A 14,679-nucleotide genomic window follows, 5' to 3' on the forward strand; every position below is an offset into this window, starting at 1 on the left:
AGGAAAAGAAGAAGGAGATGAGGAGGAGTAGAAACAGAAAGGGGAGGAGGAGGAGGACTAAGATGATTATGAGGAGGAGGAAGATATTCGTGCTGAGTACTGCAATACAGAAAGATAAACTATTGTAGGACAGGGAAACGCCATACTGAAACAAAAGTCTTGCGGATCTGGAAAAGACCAGCTTCTGTACTTAATTCCTGGGCCAGGAAAGCATTAGGCCTGGGCCTTCAGTGCTCATGTCACTCAAGATTGCCTGCCAATCAGGGCCTGCCAGAAAACCATCCAATCAGGAGAAGAGGCGGGTTTTCCCGGGTGATTTGTTTAGTGCTGCAGATTCATCTCCATTGTGGAGCAGCCTTGAATGGTTGGTGTGACTTCCTTTGACCTTTGCTGCTGGGTGCCTTGACGGAGTGCCTGCGAGCTATTGAGTCTCATCATGGCATGGTGAGCATGGGAACACTGCCCCTAAACGGAAGGAGCAGTGGTCTGAGAAGCAGGAGTCTTGGTAGTGGGTCCTCCCCTGGGTTAGGTGGAAACTAGCAGCCACCTGTGAGGTTCCATGAGGTCTTAGCCACTAGATGTACTGAGTGGTGGCATCTGAATAACTTCGTCATGGGAGCTTTATCTGCACAAACCATTGGAACAAGGACTTGCATATAGCAACATCCTTAGTGGATGCCAAATTTGGAGAGGCCCATTATCTCTTGTGTCCTGGCTGTTTAACATCCACTTGGAATTAATTTTGTGGTGGTTGTAAATCCCATCGTTCGGGCTGCGTAGCACTCCAAATTGAAGCCGTGATAAGAAGAGTAGAATCGATGATGTACAGGATTTTCTCTCTTTCTTGAGACAGGGTTTCTCTGTGTAGCTCTGGCTATCCTGGAACTCATTCTGGAGACCAGGCTGGTCACGAACTCATAATCTGCCTGCCTCTGCCTCCGGAGTGCTGGGATTAAAGGCGTGCGCCACCATGCCCTGCGTAAAGGATTTTCAAATGCCTAGGAAATAATAAGTCATACCTAGTAGAATTTAGCAGAGGTAGGGACTGCCTCTAAAATACTTTACAGGTAAGTAGTATGCTAACCCAAGCATCCGAGAGATTAGGATGCTGGGATACACATGTTTGTTCATCAGGATTGTCAGGAATCCAGAGCTCCAGGTCATATGAAAGGAGACAACCCGGATTAAAAACAGCCACATTAACAAACAGCCACTAGGCCTATCCCCAGATCAAAGGTGAGTACTTGAACAATCTGCTCAGTGGAGCATTGCAGGGTCACAGCCAACACTTAGGCCTGGTGTGCCGTAAAGGATCAGTTTTCTTCTTGAGAAAAGCATAGTTTTGCTACATGGGCAAGACATCTGATGAAACCATTTGAAAAGGAAAAACACTGTTGTGGTACGGACTGGCCCGCCCAAGCAAGGCTTTCCATGAGGCCTTCATGGATGGAGAATTACATAGCTCCTTCCCAAATCCAGATACATGCTTGGCAGAGCCTGTAACAGCCTGTGGTCTAGGACTCAGGAACTTTCCCTAAGGTCGTGAGCTATTTATTTAAGAACAAAAACAAAGCTGGGCATGGTGGCCTACGCCTTTAATCTCAGCACTTGGGAGGCAGAGGCAGGCAGATTTCTGAGTTCGAGGCCAGCCAGGTCTACAAAGTGAGTTCCAGGACAGCCCGGGCTATACAGAGAAACCCTGTCTCGGAAAACAAACAAACAAACACACCTAAAAAAACAAAAACCAGAACTGCTTCCCTTTAACTAGGCATATGCTTGAGAGAGCTGCTAATGGTTTGGGGCTTGGTCCTGTGGAGAGGGGATGTCTCTGCTCTTGAGATTCCAAGAATTCCTCCCACTCCCATGTGGGGCTGATGATATCAGTTGCAAACCACTGTAGGCATGGTTAGTAATGTTGAAGAGAGTATCCTGTTCTCAGAGAGCAGCATTGTTTGATTAGATCCCTCTTTAGTTTGTCCCATTGTGTGGTAGTTTCTGCTGACTTCATAGAAGCCTCCCATTTCTTTCTATTTTCACCTGTAGGTAGTATACAAGCTGCCTTAGTATAAGTCTTATCTCCTGGCCAACCAGGAGATATATACTTTCTACCTCCTACTTTTTGTACCTTTTCCCTCGTCTGAGGCCTTCCACTTAGGACTATGTCAGTGAAGAATGGCCTGCTCTTTGAGGGTATTGGTGTCTGAAGAAATTATTAGTGAAATATATTGGCAGTGTAAATCTACCAACCACCAAGTGGCTAAACCAAGTAGTGCCTGCTCTATCCTTAAAGTGTTCACAGTTGCCAGGTGTGGTGGCACACGCCTTTAATCCCAGCACTGGGGAGGCAGAGGCAGGTGGATATCTGAGTTTGAGGCCAGCCTGGACTATAGATTGAGTTCCAGGACAGCCAGCACTATACAGAGAGACCCTGTCTGCAAAAACCAAAACAAAAAAATAAAAAACAAACAAACAAACAAACAAAAAAAACAAAAAACAAACCAAAAAAAGTGTTCACAGTATAACGTAGGGTGTAAACCTAAAAGAGACATAAGGATGACAGAGTATATGGGATACAAAATCTCTTCTGGCCTGGCTCCTCTTTGACCATTAATCAGAGCTAGATGAGTGGTATTGTTACAGAGATTTATTTTTCTTAATGTTTTGTTGTCTGATTTCTTCCCTGGGAAGACATGTTAATTCTAGAACAGCTGTATTTTCAGCTCTTTAGAAAAATGTTTCTGACACAAACATTTTTGTGCCCTCAGGGGAAATGGCACTGATAGAAGCCTGCTGCTCCCCAGGGCAATGATCTTGATTTCCTCTTGATTAAAGTTTCTAAATTATTAAGTTAAATGGTATTAGGACAACAGAGATTTAAAGTTACGCTTTTGAGTCAAGGAATGAAATGTGCATTGCAGTAACAGGGAAAGGATTTTCATGTGGAGCATGGCTTCTGCCCTCAGACCAGAAAAGGAGGAACATGTCCTGTGTGTAGAGCAGAGTAAAAGAGAGAAGGTGATAGCTAGATCACAGACTAACTCAAGTTTGAGCCAACCAGCTGCAGGTCTCACCATTATGAAGAAGGAGCTGATGGATGCAGGGTGGGTGATTTTAAAATTTCCTAGCATGTATCAATTCATGCATATTAGTGAAAATACACATGATTGGTGGTTGTAAGATTAGGAGAGATTGGGTTGATCCAGTGAATATTGAATTTCCAGTTAGGGTACTGTCTGTCCTTTGTGGATATCTCTGGTCCTCAATGACATGGTTAAGTCAGCTCAGATTTTTGAGACACAAGCCATTCATTGACTGCAGCTGTGTGTGTCAGGTTACAGGACTCAGCAACTACCAATTGACATAAGGGCAAGATCAAAAAGTATTTCATTAATGCCATTGCCTCTGCCAGGAGATGGCCTGCTCTTTTTCAAAAACAATATACCTATGTCTTTTTGGAGATATATATATATCTTTCCAAAAAGTTCATTTTTGTCAGTACATGTTAAATTTCATTTTTTAAAGATTCTCAGCCTAATCCTTTATTTGTTTCAATTCTCCAATGTTTCTTTTTTATTTTTTAAAGATTTATTTATTTTATGTATATGAGTACACACTTTAGTTGTACAGATGGTTGTGAGCCTTCATGTGATTGTTGGGAATTGAACTTAGGACCTCTGCTTGCTCTGACCAATCCCACTTGCTCTGGCCAAAGATTTATTTATTAGTATAAGTTCACTGTAGCTGTCTTCAAACGCACCAAAAGAGGGTATCAGATCTCACTATGGGTGGTTGTGAGCCACCATGTGGTTGCTGGGATTTGAACTCAGTACCTTTAGAAGAGCAGTTGGTGCTCTTACCCACTGAACCATCTCACCAGTCCCCTCTCCAATGTTTCTTGATTACTAATATTTTTACTTTTCCCCAATTACTTTATTTATCTCTATTCATAGCAGTATCTTCTGTATCACATGCGTGACTTATCCTATTTAATTGAGAATTACTTTGAACAGTCCATCTTGACTCTGCCACACAGTTCCTGGAAGACAGTCCTGCAACACCTTCCAGGATATGCTATGATTGGTCAATGGGAAGGAAACAGAGCAGTGCAGGACTGTTTACTGAGGTCTCTGTGCTTAATTACAAATAAAGAAGAACTTTTGTAAGAATGGACTGCACTGTTCTCTAAGGAAATATAGGCCTATCCAGAAAGCTCTCATATAAATAGTTATAATTGACAAATGGTTCTCTGTATTTTTTCATATTTTTAAATTTTTTATTTATTTATTTTATGTATATGAGTACACATATGTATATGTGGTTGTTAGGTATTAAATTTAGGACCAAGACTCATTTGGTCCTATTTTTGGGTTCAACACCAGGCATTCAAGAATCTGCATAAAAAAATTGAATTTACTGAAAAATCTAATTACCGTAGTTTCACTAGTCCTACCAAAGATAGTATCTAGGTACTGATTGTGGTTGTGGCTAATAAGACAGGTTTGGTTTTTTTTGTTTTTTTTTTCAAGTTTTAAGATGATCCTCCTGAGAGACTAGGCCTGAGTAATACTTGGTGTGCTCTAATACACTTCCCTCCTCTCTGGAGAACATAAACACCAAGCCTTTTCCACTTTTTTTTTTTTTTTATGTTTATTGGCTATCTGTATTTCTTTGGTCTGTTCATTTCTTTTTTTTTTTTTTTTTTTTAGGTTTTTCGAGACAGGGTTTCTCTGTGTAGCCCTGGCTGTCCTGGCACTCACTTTGTAGACCAGGCTGGCCTTGAACTAAGAAATTCGCCTGCCTCTGCCTCCCGAGTGCTGGGATTAAAGGCGTGCGCCACCACGCCCGGCTACAAGCAACACTATTAAGGACAGTAAATTCCATGACTATGAAGAGCAGGTTGACTGACCTATCACAATCTGATCTGCTGGGACTGGGATGGATTGTGAGCTAGACTATGGTTCTGGTCATACATGTGGTGACCTGGGCAGAGGAAAGCTTTCCCACTAAGTACCTCCCCTAAGTAACTGAGAAAACAAAAGGAGTGAAAATAAAACATGGTTCAGAACAGAACTGTGCATCTGACCCTGGGAGGGAATTGTGAGTTAGTACATAGAATAAATTCTGATTGCTGTAGGTTAAGAATTTTGACACATAGCACCTCAAAATTAGTTAAAACTTTGTGTTTTTGTTTTTGTAGTTGATTTTTTCTGCGGAAACTTAAAGACCAGGAAAAACCCAAACCCCCTAGCAAACAGAGTAGAGGCAAGATGTAGGTTAGCCAGTTCAGTGACTCTGTTCCAGGACAGATAATTACACAAGCTGCTTCAGTGACCTTGTTTCAAGAACTGGCAGACCACAAAAGTTAGATTAAAACTTGAACAATCTTGAGAAGCAGGGAGTTTCCCCTTGTGATTTTTTCACTGGTATTTTTGGTATTTTCCAATAAAACCCTCCCTACCCACTTGGGTTGTGGTTTTTTTTTTTTTTTTCCTCTAAATACCTCTTCTCCAACCCCTGCGTGGGATTCGAGGAGTCAGCCCCAGTACACTGGTTCCTGTCAATAAACCTCATGTGATTGCAGCAAGGACAGTCTCTCCTGAGTTCTTGGGGGGATCGCTTCCCCTCTTCAGGAATCTTTCAAAACCATACATTTGATTCTTTACATCACATGTTGTCATTGCTGACTGAAAGAGTAACTCAAACATGCTTTGTTCCCTTGTAGTATAGAAGTATATATTTATACCATTAACTTTTGAGCTATGGGCATATGACAGGACCCACAGAAAAGCTCTCATTTATGGAAATACCCAAGAAAATGCCAGGTGACAGCTCATATGTAACTATTTAGACCTTAGGATTTTGGGGAACTATAGTTATAGATCAAGGTGAGCTGCCATGGACATGCTAGGAATGAAGGCTGGTTCTCCAGTTGGTACTCTTAACAACTAAAAGATCTCTCCAGCCCTACTAACCCACATTCAATAAAGTAAAATATAATACCATACACAAGGTATTTTGGACAAGAGGAGCAGCTTTGAAAAGAGCTGCAAGCACATAGTGGAGTTGGCCTAAAAGTGAGACTATGTGTGCTTCAGAGGCAGAGGTGGAAGACTAGACATGCCTAAGTATATTGTAGTCAGGCAATTTCATTATCTCAAGAAGCTGAAAAATAAGCTTCATGATTTTATATTTTTCTGCTGGATTTGGTGTTGCTTTGGTCTATTCCATCGTTGATACGCTTTGATTCTTTGTGGAATAATATTGTTTATTCTTAGCATTGTATGTTGGAAACATAACACTCTCATTGATGGTCATGGAAGAGTGTGGTTGGGTAAGAGACACAATTCATTCTCTAGGCATTGAAGCAAGATGTGGCGTTTAAATGGGAATGTTGCCCTTTGCTCCTATGTTGCATACTTATTTTCCAGTACCTGGAAGTCTTTCAGAGGAGTAAGGGAAAAGTATAGGATGATCATTGTGGGGAATTTGGGTGACAGCTACCTCTATATCTAAGGTGGGAGAGGTTTGCCACCATAAAAAATAAAAAGCTCACTTTCAGCTTTTGGATTAAAGGTAGGTACTTTATCTGCTTCACAGAGAAGAGGGCCTATCTTATTTTCATCATGATCTGCCATTTGTGCTCCCCAAGTCCTATTGCTTATCAAAGAGTGGAACTCTTAAGTAGGAGAATTAGCCCCAGGCAATGAGTTCCCTATTTGGCTAATCAATGCAAGTCAGTCAGTCCTTGAATCATATAAACATAACCAATAAAAATGCAGTCAGCAAGTTTTATTTATGTATTTGAGTCTTCATAGTCACACATATATGTCACAAGGAAGAAACTGGCAGGGAAGAATTTAGGACGGAGAAGGGAGAAGTAAGGGGATAAATGGTTGAAGGATATTTGAATATGGTTCATAGAAAACCTAATTGGTATTGAAATATCCAAGCTTAGGAAGATACTGCCTTTTCAGATGCAGCTAGATGTGTCTTGGAAAGGTGTATTTTGGGTGTGCCTCTGAAAGCCAAAGCCTCAATACAAGAGAATGCTAAGGAATGGAAAGTGCCTGCCCATTTTGAGGCAAATTACTTGGGAGAGGTCTTGAGGTCTTTTTTCAGTGACTTGGGGCAAAATCAGCTTGGATGGCATTGAGGTGCTCTTCTGTAAAGGTGAAGTTTCAGCTCCCTACAGACTTGACCGGGGTCCTCCCACCACTACCTTCCCCTGGAGCTGACCTGCTGCAGCCTGCCAAGGATGTAGTCAGGGAGATACAGCCTGGTTTTATAGCAATAAGACATTTGAGCTTTCTCCTGGTGGGCACTCTCTTTGGACTCTGTCTCTATAGCTTGACTTAGAATAGCATTGTGGAAGCAGAGTGGTAAGAAATAGCAGGGCACAGATGAGGCAGGATTTGAAGAAAAGATCAAAGGAGCCCTCCTGACCTGTGGTGAGCTCAAGAGAAATGTAGACTATGTAAACGGGCATAGAGAAAGAGATTTCTGAGCATCTAGCAGTTTAGTTGTACATTCAAGCTTGTAAGTAGGCATTTTGCATACAGTTAAGAAAATGAAGTTAGTTCACTAGGCTAGCATGTTTTTACCAAACCTTCCACCTCATTTGACATTATTGGGAATATATATTAGAAATATGTAAAAAGGTAAAGGTTACATGAAGTATTGTATTATGTTCTAATTTAAATGCATAAAAATTTATTTTACAAGAAAAATATAATAAATACAGATATAGTTATGAGCATTGGATGTTGTTCCAGGTGATGCAGGTTGCATTCTAAAAAACCTCATGGCTGTAATTCAATTGCTGTATCTGCAATTCAGGGGATATAATGCCCTCTTCTGACCACTGTAGGTAATGCACACAGACATGTTCCAGCAATAGACTCACATAAGTAAAATGAAAATAATGCATATAATATGTAATTTTCTACAGAGATCTCACAGCCTTGAGACACACAGCATTCCGGATGCACTTCTTTTGGTCCTACAGAGAATCACCTGTGGCTTTCCTCTGAACCAAGTTGCTGAATAAGAAAAGCAGCCTTATTCTGAGGTTAGACTAGCTCAGCAAACCTGCTCACTTAATAACGGTAACCACAGTGCTGTTAGGTGATGTTTCCTTGATATTTTCTGTTTGTATTCTCTGTCCATTGTATATGGAGAGTTGTGGCATTGATATATCTTTTAAATTTAATTTTAGATCATACATTATTGACATGAAGGTTGTTTGACTCTGTAAATCTCCATCTGCCTCTGTGACTATTGTTCAAACTATAAGCTGTGGCCCAAACCTAAGAGAGACTTAGGTATAACAGCATATTTGGAACTAAAAATTCTGTTCTAGGCTGGCTCTTCTTTGGGCATCAGTCAAAGATGAATGAGTGATCATTTCCTATGAAAGGATGCTAATTCTACCTGTTATACCTCCAGCCTTTTAGAAATTCTTTCTGAGACAAGGTTTCCTATGGTGAGTCATGTAGCTCTCATTCCACTCTGTTATCTGTCAGGGCAGTAACATTGCTATCCTATTGTTTAAACCAACTAAATTCTTTTTTTGTTTGTTTGTTTTATGGAAGTATTTAAAAATAAAATAAAATATTATCATCATAGTAAAGACAAAAAGATCCTAAAGGTGATAAAGTTCCTTTTTAAAGGGTACTGGGGAGGGGGGAGTTGGGCAAAGTCAGTCCATGCGAAAGGTAGATTGACTCAGTGTGAGAACTGCCTGCGGTCTGCTGGCTTCTTTTTTTTTTTATTATTATTAGGTATTTTCCTCATTTACATTTCCAATGCTATCCAAAAAGTCCCCAATACACTCCCCCCTCCCACACTCCCCTACCCACCCACTCCCACACCTTGGCCCTGGCATTCCCCTGTACTGGGGCATATAAAGTTTGCAAGTCCTATGGGCCTCTCTTTCCAGTGATGACATACTAGGCCATCTTTTGATACAAATGCAGCTAGAGTCAAGAGCTCTGGGGTATTGGTTAGTTCATAATGTTGTTCCCCCTATAGGGTTGCAGTTCCCTTTAGCTCCTTGGGTACTTTCTCTAGCTTCTCCATTGGGGGCCCTGTGATCCATCCAATAGCTCACTGTGAGCATCCACTTCTGTGTTTGCTAGGCCCCGGCAATGTCTCACAAGAGACAGCTATATCTGGGTCTTTTCAGCAAAATCTTGCTAGTGTATGCAATGGTGTCAGTGTTTGGAAGCTGATTATGGGATGGATCCCTGGATATGGCAGTCTTTAGATGGTCCATCCTTTCTTCACAGCTCCAAACTTTATCTCTGTAACTCTTTCCATGGGTGTTTTGTTCCCAATTCTAAGAAGGGGCACAGTGTCCACACTTTGGTCTTCCTTCTTTTTGAGTTTCATGCGGTTAACAAATTGTATCTTATATCTTGGGTATCCTAAGTTTTTGGGCTAATATCCACTTATCAGTGAGTACATATTGTGTGATTTCCTTTGTGATTGTGTTACCTCACTCAGGATGATGCCCTCCAGGTACATCCATTTGCCTAGGAATTTCATAAATTCATTCCTTTTTTTTTTTTAAGATTTATTTATTTATTATATGTAAGTACACTGTAGCTGTCTTCAGATGCACCAGAAGAGGGCATCAGATCTCATTACAGATGGTTGTGAGCCACCATGTGGTTGCTGGGATTTGAACTTTGGACCTTCGGAAGAGCAGTCAGGTGCTCTTACCCACTGAGCCATCTCAGCAGCCCCCAAATTCATTCCTTTTAATAGCTGAGTAGTACTCCATTGTGTAAATGTTCCACATTTTCTGTATCCATTCCTCTGTTGAGGGGCATCTGGGTTCTTTCCAGCTTCTGGCTATTATAAATAAGGCTGCTATGAACATAGTGGAGCATGTGTCCTTCTTACCGGTTTGAACATCTTCTGGATATATGCCCAAGAGAGGTATTGCTGGATCCTCTGGTAGTATTATGTCCAATTTTCTGAGGAACCACCAAACTGATTTCCAGAGTGGTTGTACAAGCTTGCAATCCCACCAACAATGAAGGAGTGTTCCTTTTTCTCCACATCCTCGCCAGCATCTGCTGTCACCTGAATTTTTGATCTTAGCCATTCTGACTGGTGTGAGGTGGAATCTCAGGGTTGTTTTGATTTGCATTTCCCTGATGATTAAGGATGTTGAACATTTTTTCAGGTGCTTCTCTGCCATTCAGTATTCCTCAGGTGAGAATTCTTTGTTCAGTTCTGAGCCCCATTTTTTAATGGGGCTATTTGATTTTCTGGAGTCCACCTTCTTGAGTTCTTTATATATATTGGATATTAGTCCCCTATCTGATTTAGGATAGGTAAAGATCCTTTCCCAATCTGTAGGTGGTCTTTTTGTCTTATTGACGGTGTCCTGGTCTGCTGGCTTCTTACTGATGTGTTTAAAGATCTTGGACTTCTCCACTTTCTTTGTTTTCTGGTTGCAGAATCCACTACCACCGCCTCTCTTCTTAAGCTTGCCATCATGGTTGCTTACATTCAGATCAACAAAAGGAGGGACCTTAAAACCAAAGACAGAGCAACCTGAGGCAAATTTAAGTTGTTGACATTAAAGATCTGCTTGAGAGAGTGAGAATCATATGCTTGTATGTAGGATTTGTATGCTTCCTGGGCAGACTTGTGGAGAAAGTAGTTCTTTTCGATCAGTTTTTCCAGTTGAGACTGGATATCAGAAATTTAGACCAGGAGAAGTCAAACTGATTCAATGGAACCTTGGACTGTTTCAAGTAAGGAAGGAAACCCAACTCTTCAGGGCGCAGGTTGAGCAAGGCGTGCCTTCTTCCATTCAGGCCCCTGTCTGTTCTACCGACACGATGGATGTATTCCTTGGGGTCATCGGGAGGGTCGTACTGAACAATCCAGTCCACTTCAGGGATGTCCAGTCCTCTGGCTGCCACATCAGTACACAGCAGTATTCCTGAATCCGCATTGCAGAACTGGAAGAACGTGGTTGTTCGCTTATTTTGCTTTTGCTTTCCATGGATGGCCAAGACGGGAAGGTCAATGTAGTTCAACAGCTCATAGTGGTATTTAGCAGACATACAAGATGAAAAGAAGACCATCACTTTCTTCTTCCAGTTCTTCTTAAGGAATGTGAAAAGCAGAAGGAACCTCTTCTCAGAGGGACAAACAACATAGCCCTGCTCAAGGCCATCCACTGTGGCAACCTCTTTGTCGTCATAAACACCCACGTACAAAGGCTCCTTTTTCAGAGAAATTCTTGCCAAGTCTTCAACTTTTCGAGTTTGTGTGGTAGAAAAGAGCATGGTTTGCCTACATGTTGGCAAAAGGTTAATAATTTGCTTTAATTCTTCTTCAAACCCAACATCCAAGATACGGTCAGCCTCATCAATAACCAGACACTGCAGGTTCTTGTACATAAATCCTGGCGTGCTCTGCATGTGGTCCAGGAGCCGGCCGGGCGTGGCCACGATGATGTTGATCCCATTGAGGAGCTTCTGCACTTCAGCAGACATGTTGCTGCTGCCCATGATCAACCCATAAGTGTGAACGTGGTGCGTCATCAGCTCCTTGAGAACACCAAAGGTCTGCATGGCCAGTTCTCTGGTAGGAGAGAGAATCAGGACTCCTGTTCCATTCCTGGGCATGAACTTTAACTTGACAATGAGCTCGATCACAGGGATGAGGAAAGCGAGGGTTTTGCCACTGTCGGTTTTCGCAGCTGCCAGAAGATCCCTGCCTTCCAGAAGTGGCCTGATACTTTTATGCTGGATCTCCGTCATGCACTTGAAGCCCGTTTCTTCTATGGCCTTCAGGGTGTTCTCATTGACGAGGTTAGACAAGGAAGCAAATGAAGTGTCCTCAAAAGCACCTGTCAGTCCTAGGGGCAGGCTGGGCACCTCGCTGTCATCTGCCCTTTCCACATCATCTTCCGGTTCCTCACAGGCCTCAGCACTTTCTTCAGTTTTCGCTTTTTTTGTATCGGGCCCGGCATCATTTGCCATTTTCCTCTTTTTCTTCTTTTTCTTTTTTACCTCTGAATCAGGAGGCGGTGTTGGTGCTGCTTCTCCGTTGGCCAAAGTCATAAGTTTCTGAGGTGACTTTTTAAGTTTGGTATTTTCCACGGTCTCCTCAGGCATGCCTCCACTTTGTGCTTCTGCTGCGCCCACAGGCACAGAACGTTTCAGGGCCTTTTTCACTTTTCCACCTTTTCCTGTTTCTTTAGGCACATCTCCATTTTGAGGCTGTGACAGGCTTGTGTCTGATGCTTCTTGCAGCTTCAGGTTCTGCTGCTGCAGCTTGGCGTTCCGCTTCTAGATCTTCTTGCGCAGGAGTTTCATCTGCAACTGTGACATCCTGCTGGCCGCCCTCTTTTTTTCTTTTAATATGTTTATTTATTATACACTGTAGTTGTCTTCAGACACACCACAAGAGGGCGTCAGATCTCATTACCGATGGTTGTGAGCCACCATGTGGTTGCTAGGATTTGAACTCAGGACCTTTGGAAGAGCAGTCAGTGCTCTTAACCGCTGAGCCATCTCACCAGCCCCCACAACTAAATTCTTTTTTTTTTTTTTTTAAGATTTATTTATTTATTATATGTAAGTACACTGTAGCTGTCTTCAGACACTCCAGAAGAGGGCGCCAGGTCTCGTTGCGGATGGTTGTGAGCCACCATGTGGTTGCTGGGATTTGAACTCTGGACCTTTGGAGGAGCAGTCGGGTGCTCTTACCCACTGAGCCATCTCACCAGCCCACAATCTGAACAAGGTGGAGGGATAACTGCCCCGAAGTGCTCTGAAGGTGAGTCCAAGATCCCTCCTCCATTCTTCTGCATGGAGGCCTCCCTTTCCCCTTCCTCTCCACTTCAACACCATCTCCAGGAGGCCCTTTTCCTGAAGTTGCCAGGAAGTCTGGGCCCTTTCTTCCCAAAGTGTGCCACCAGGGGAGCCTCAGGACGTAACCCTGGGCAGCCATCCAGACTTCAGGGGCCCTGGATATAGGATGGGATGGAGAGGCTGGGCCAAGCAGGACATGGACCCTGCCTTATCCATCATAGCCCACTGTGAACTGGGCTGGGGGCGGGGGGGAATCCAACCTGGACATATCCCTCACCACGCCCCTATTTCCTTCCAATGGAATGTAACGCGATCTCTATTTAATAAAGGAAGGCTTTGTTGGTAGGGGAAAAAAAAAACAACTAAATTCTTAAGTTAACATCTGTACCACCACTGTGTTTTAAAATTATGCATTTGAGTCATGTAATCAACTGTTTATTGAGTCAATAGGAAATGGATTTGCATGAGGGGCATAGCTTCTGCATTCTGACCAGAATAGGAAGTAGTTTATTGTGTACACTAATGGGGGAAACAGGGTGGGTAATCAGCTGCTGGAGTTGCCCTAATGAAAAGTGCCTGATGCTGGCATGGAGGTAATTTTATAATTTTCAGTGTGTCTTAATTCATGTTGGGTAAATGAAAGCAGACTAAATTGGTGGGTTTATGATTTGTGATGTCAGTTAAGCCAGTGAATACTCAAATTTCAGTTAGGTTACTACTGTCCTATGAGATATGTGCAATCCTCATTGACACAATTAAGTCAGCTCACAAATCTAAAACACAGGACTTCACTGGCTGTAGTTGTGTGTGTCAAGTTACAGGTCTCAGCAGACAACAATCCACATAGAGGCAAGGTCAAACAGTATTTGAAAGATGGTATTCCTTCTACCAGGCAATGGACTATTCTTTTACAAAGTCAGAATGGCTATGTGTCCTTTCAATAATATTTATGTTTATAAAAAGTCAATTATTGGTTCCCTTTAAATGCAGCACTGCTCTGAACTCTTACTTGTATCCATTCTGTGATGTTTCCCAGGCACAAGAATTTCTTTCCATTTCTTTTACAAGTGCTGCTTAGGACAAGGTCTCCTGAAGCCCAGGCTGGCTCATGCCATGTAATTGAGACTTGCCTTGAACATCTAATCCTGTCTCTAAAGCCACATGATGGGAAGACAGTCCTGCATGTCTTCTAGGCTAGGCTTTGAAGGTGAAAGTTTTCCTTGTATGGCTGTACTTGACATTAGCAATGAGTAGTGAGGTCACCAATTTTCAATCTTGATAGTCACCTTGACTGGCCATTACTCTGGTCTGCAGACCAGGAAATTAATAATCTGGATAAAGGGGCTGGTGAGATGGCTCAGTGGGTAAGAACACTGACTGCTCTTCCCAAGGTCCTGAGTTCAAATCCCAGCAACCACATGGTGGCTCACAACTATCCATAATGAGATCTGGAGTGTCTGAAGTCAGCTACAGTGTAATTATGTATAATAATAAGAAATAAATCTTTGGGCCAGAGCAAGCAGGGACTAAGTGAGTGGGGCTGACCAGTGTGAAGCAGAGGTCTGAAAAATTCAATTCTCCACAGCCACATGAAGGCTCACAACCATCTGTACAGCTACAGTGTACTCATACATAAAAAATAAATATATAAATCTAAAAAGAAAGACTCAGGATAAAAACTGAACTTCCTGCCAACTGTTGTTGCCACCAATGCAATTATTTCAAATGACTGTAGTTACAGGAGTTCAGTTACTTAAAACCAAACAGATGGGCACTGTGAGGGTTTTTATTATTTTCACCATTTAACATGGGAAAACCCTTCTTTAATCTGGAGCTT

The 14,679-nt window shown here is 42.3% G+C and overlaps 1 pseudogene; it reads right to left on the minus strand.

Annotated features, from left to right (window-relative positions):
• Nucleotides 1-321: 321 nt before the first annotated feature.
• Nucleotides 322-12,359, minus strand: LOC147000928 (ATP-dependent RNA helicase DDX18 pseudogene; annotated as a pseudogene).
• Between the last annotated feature and the right edge of the window lie 2,320 nt (nucleotides 12,360-14,679).

Source organism: Mus caroli, unplaced genomic scaffold, assembly GCF_978045245.1.
Source record: "Mus caroli unplaced genomic scaffold, Mus_caroli_1 scaffold_15, whole genome shotgun sequence".
NCBI lineage: Eukaryota > Metazoa > Chordata > Mammalia > Rodentia > Muridae > Mus > Mus caroli.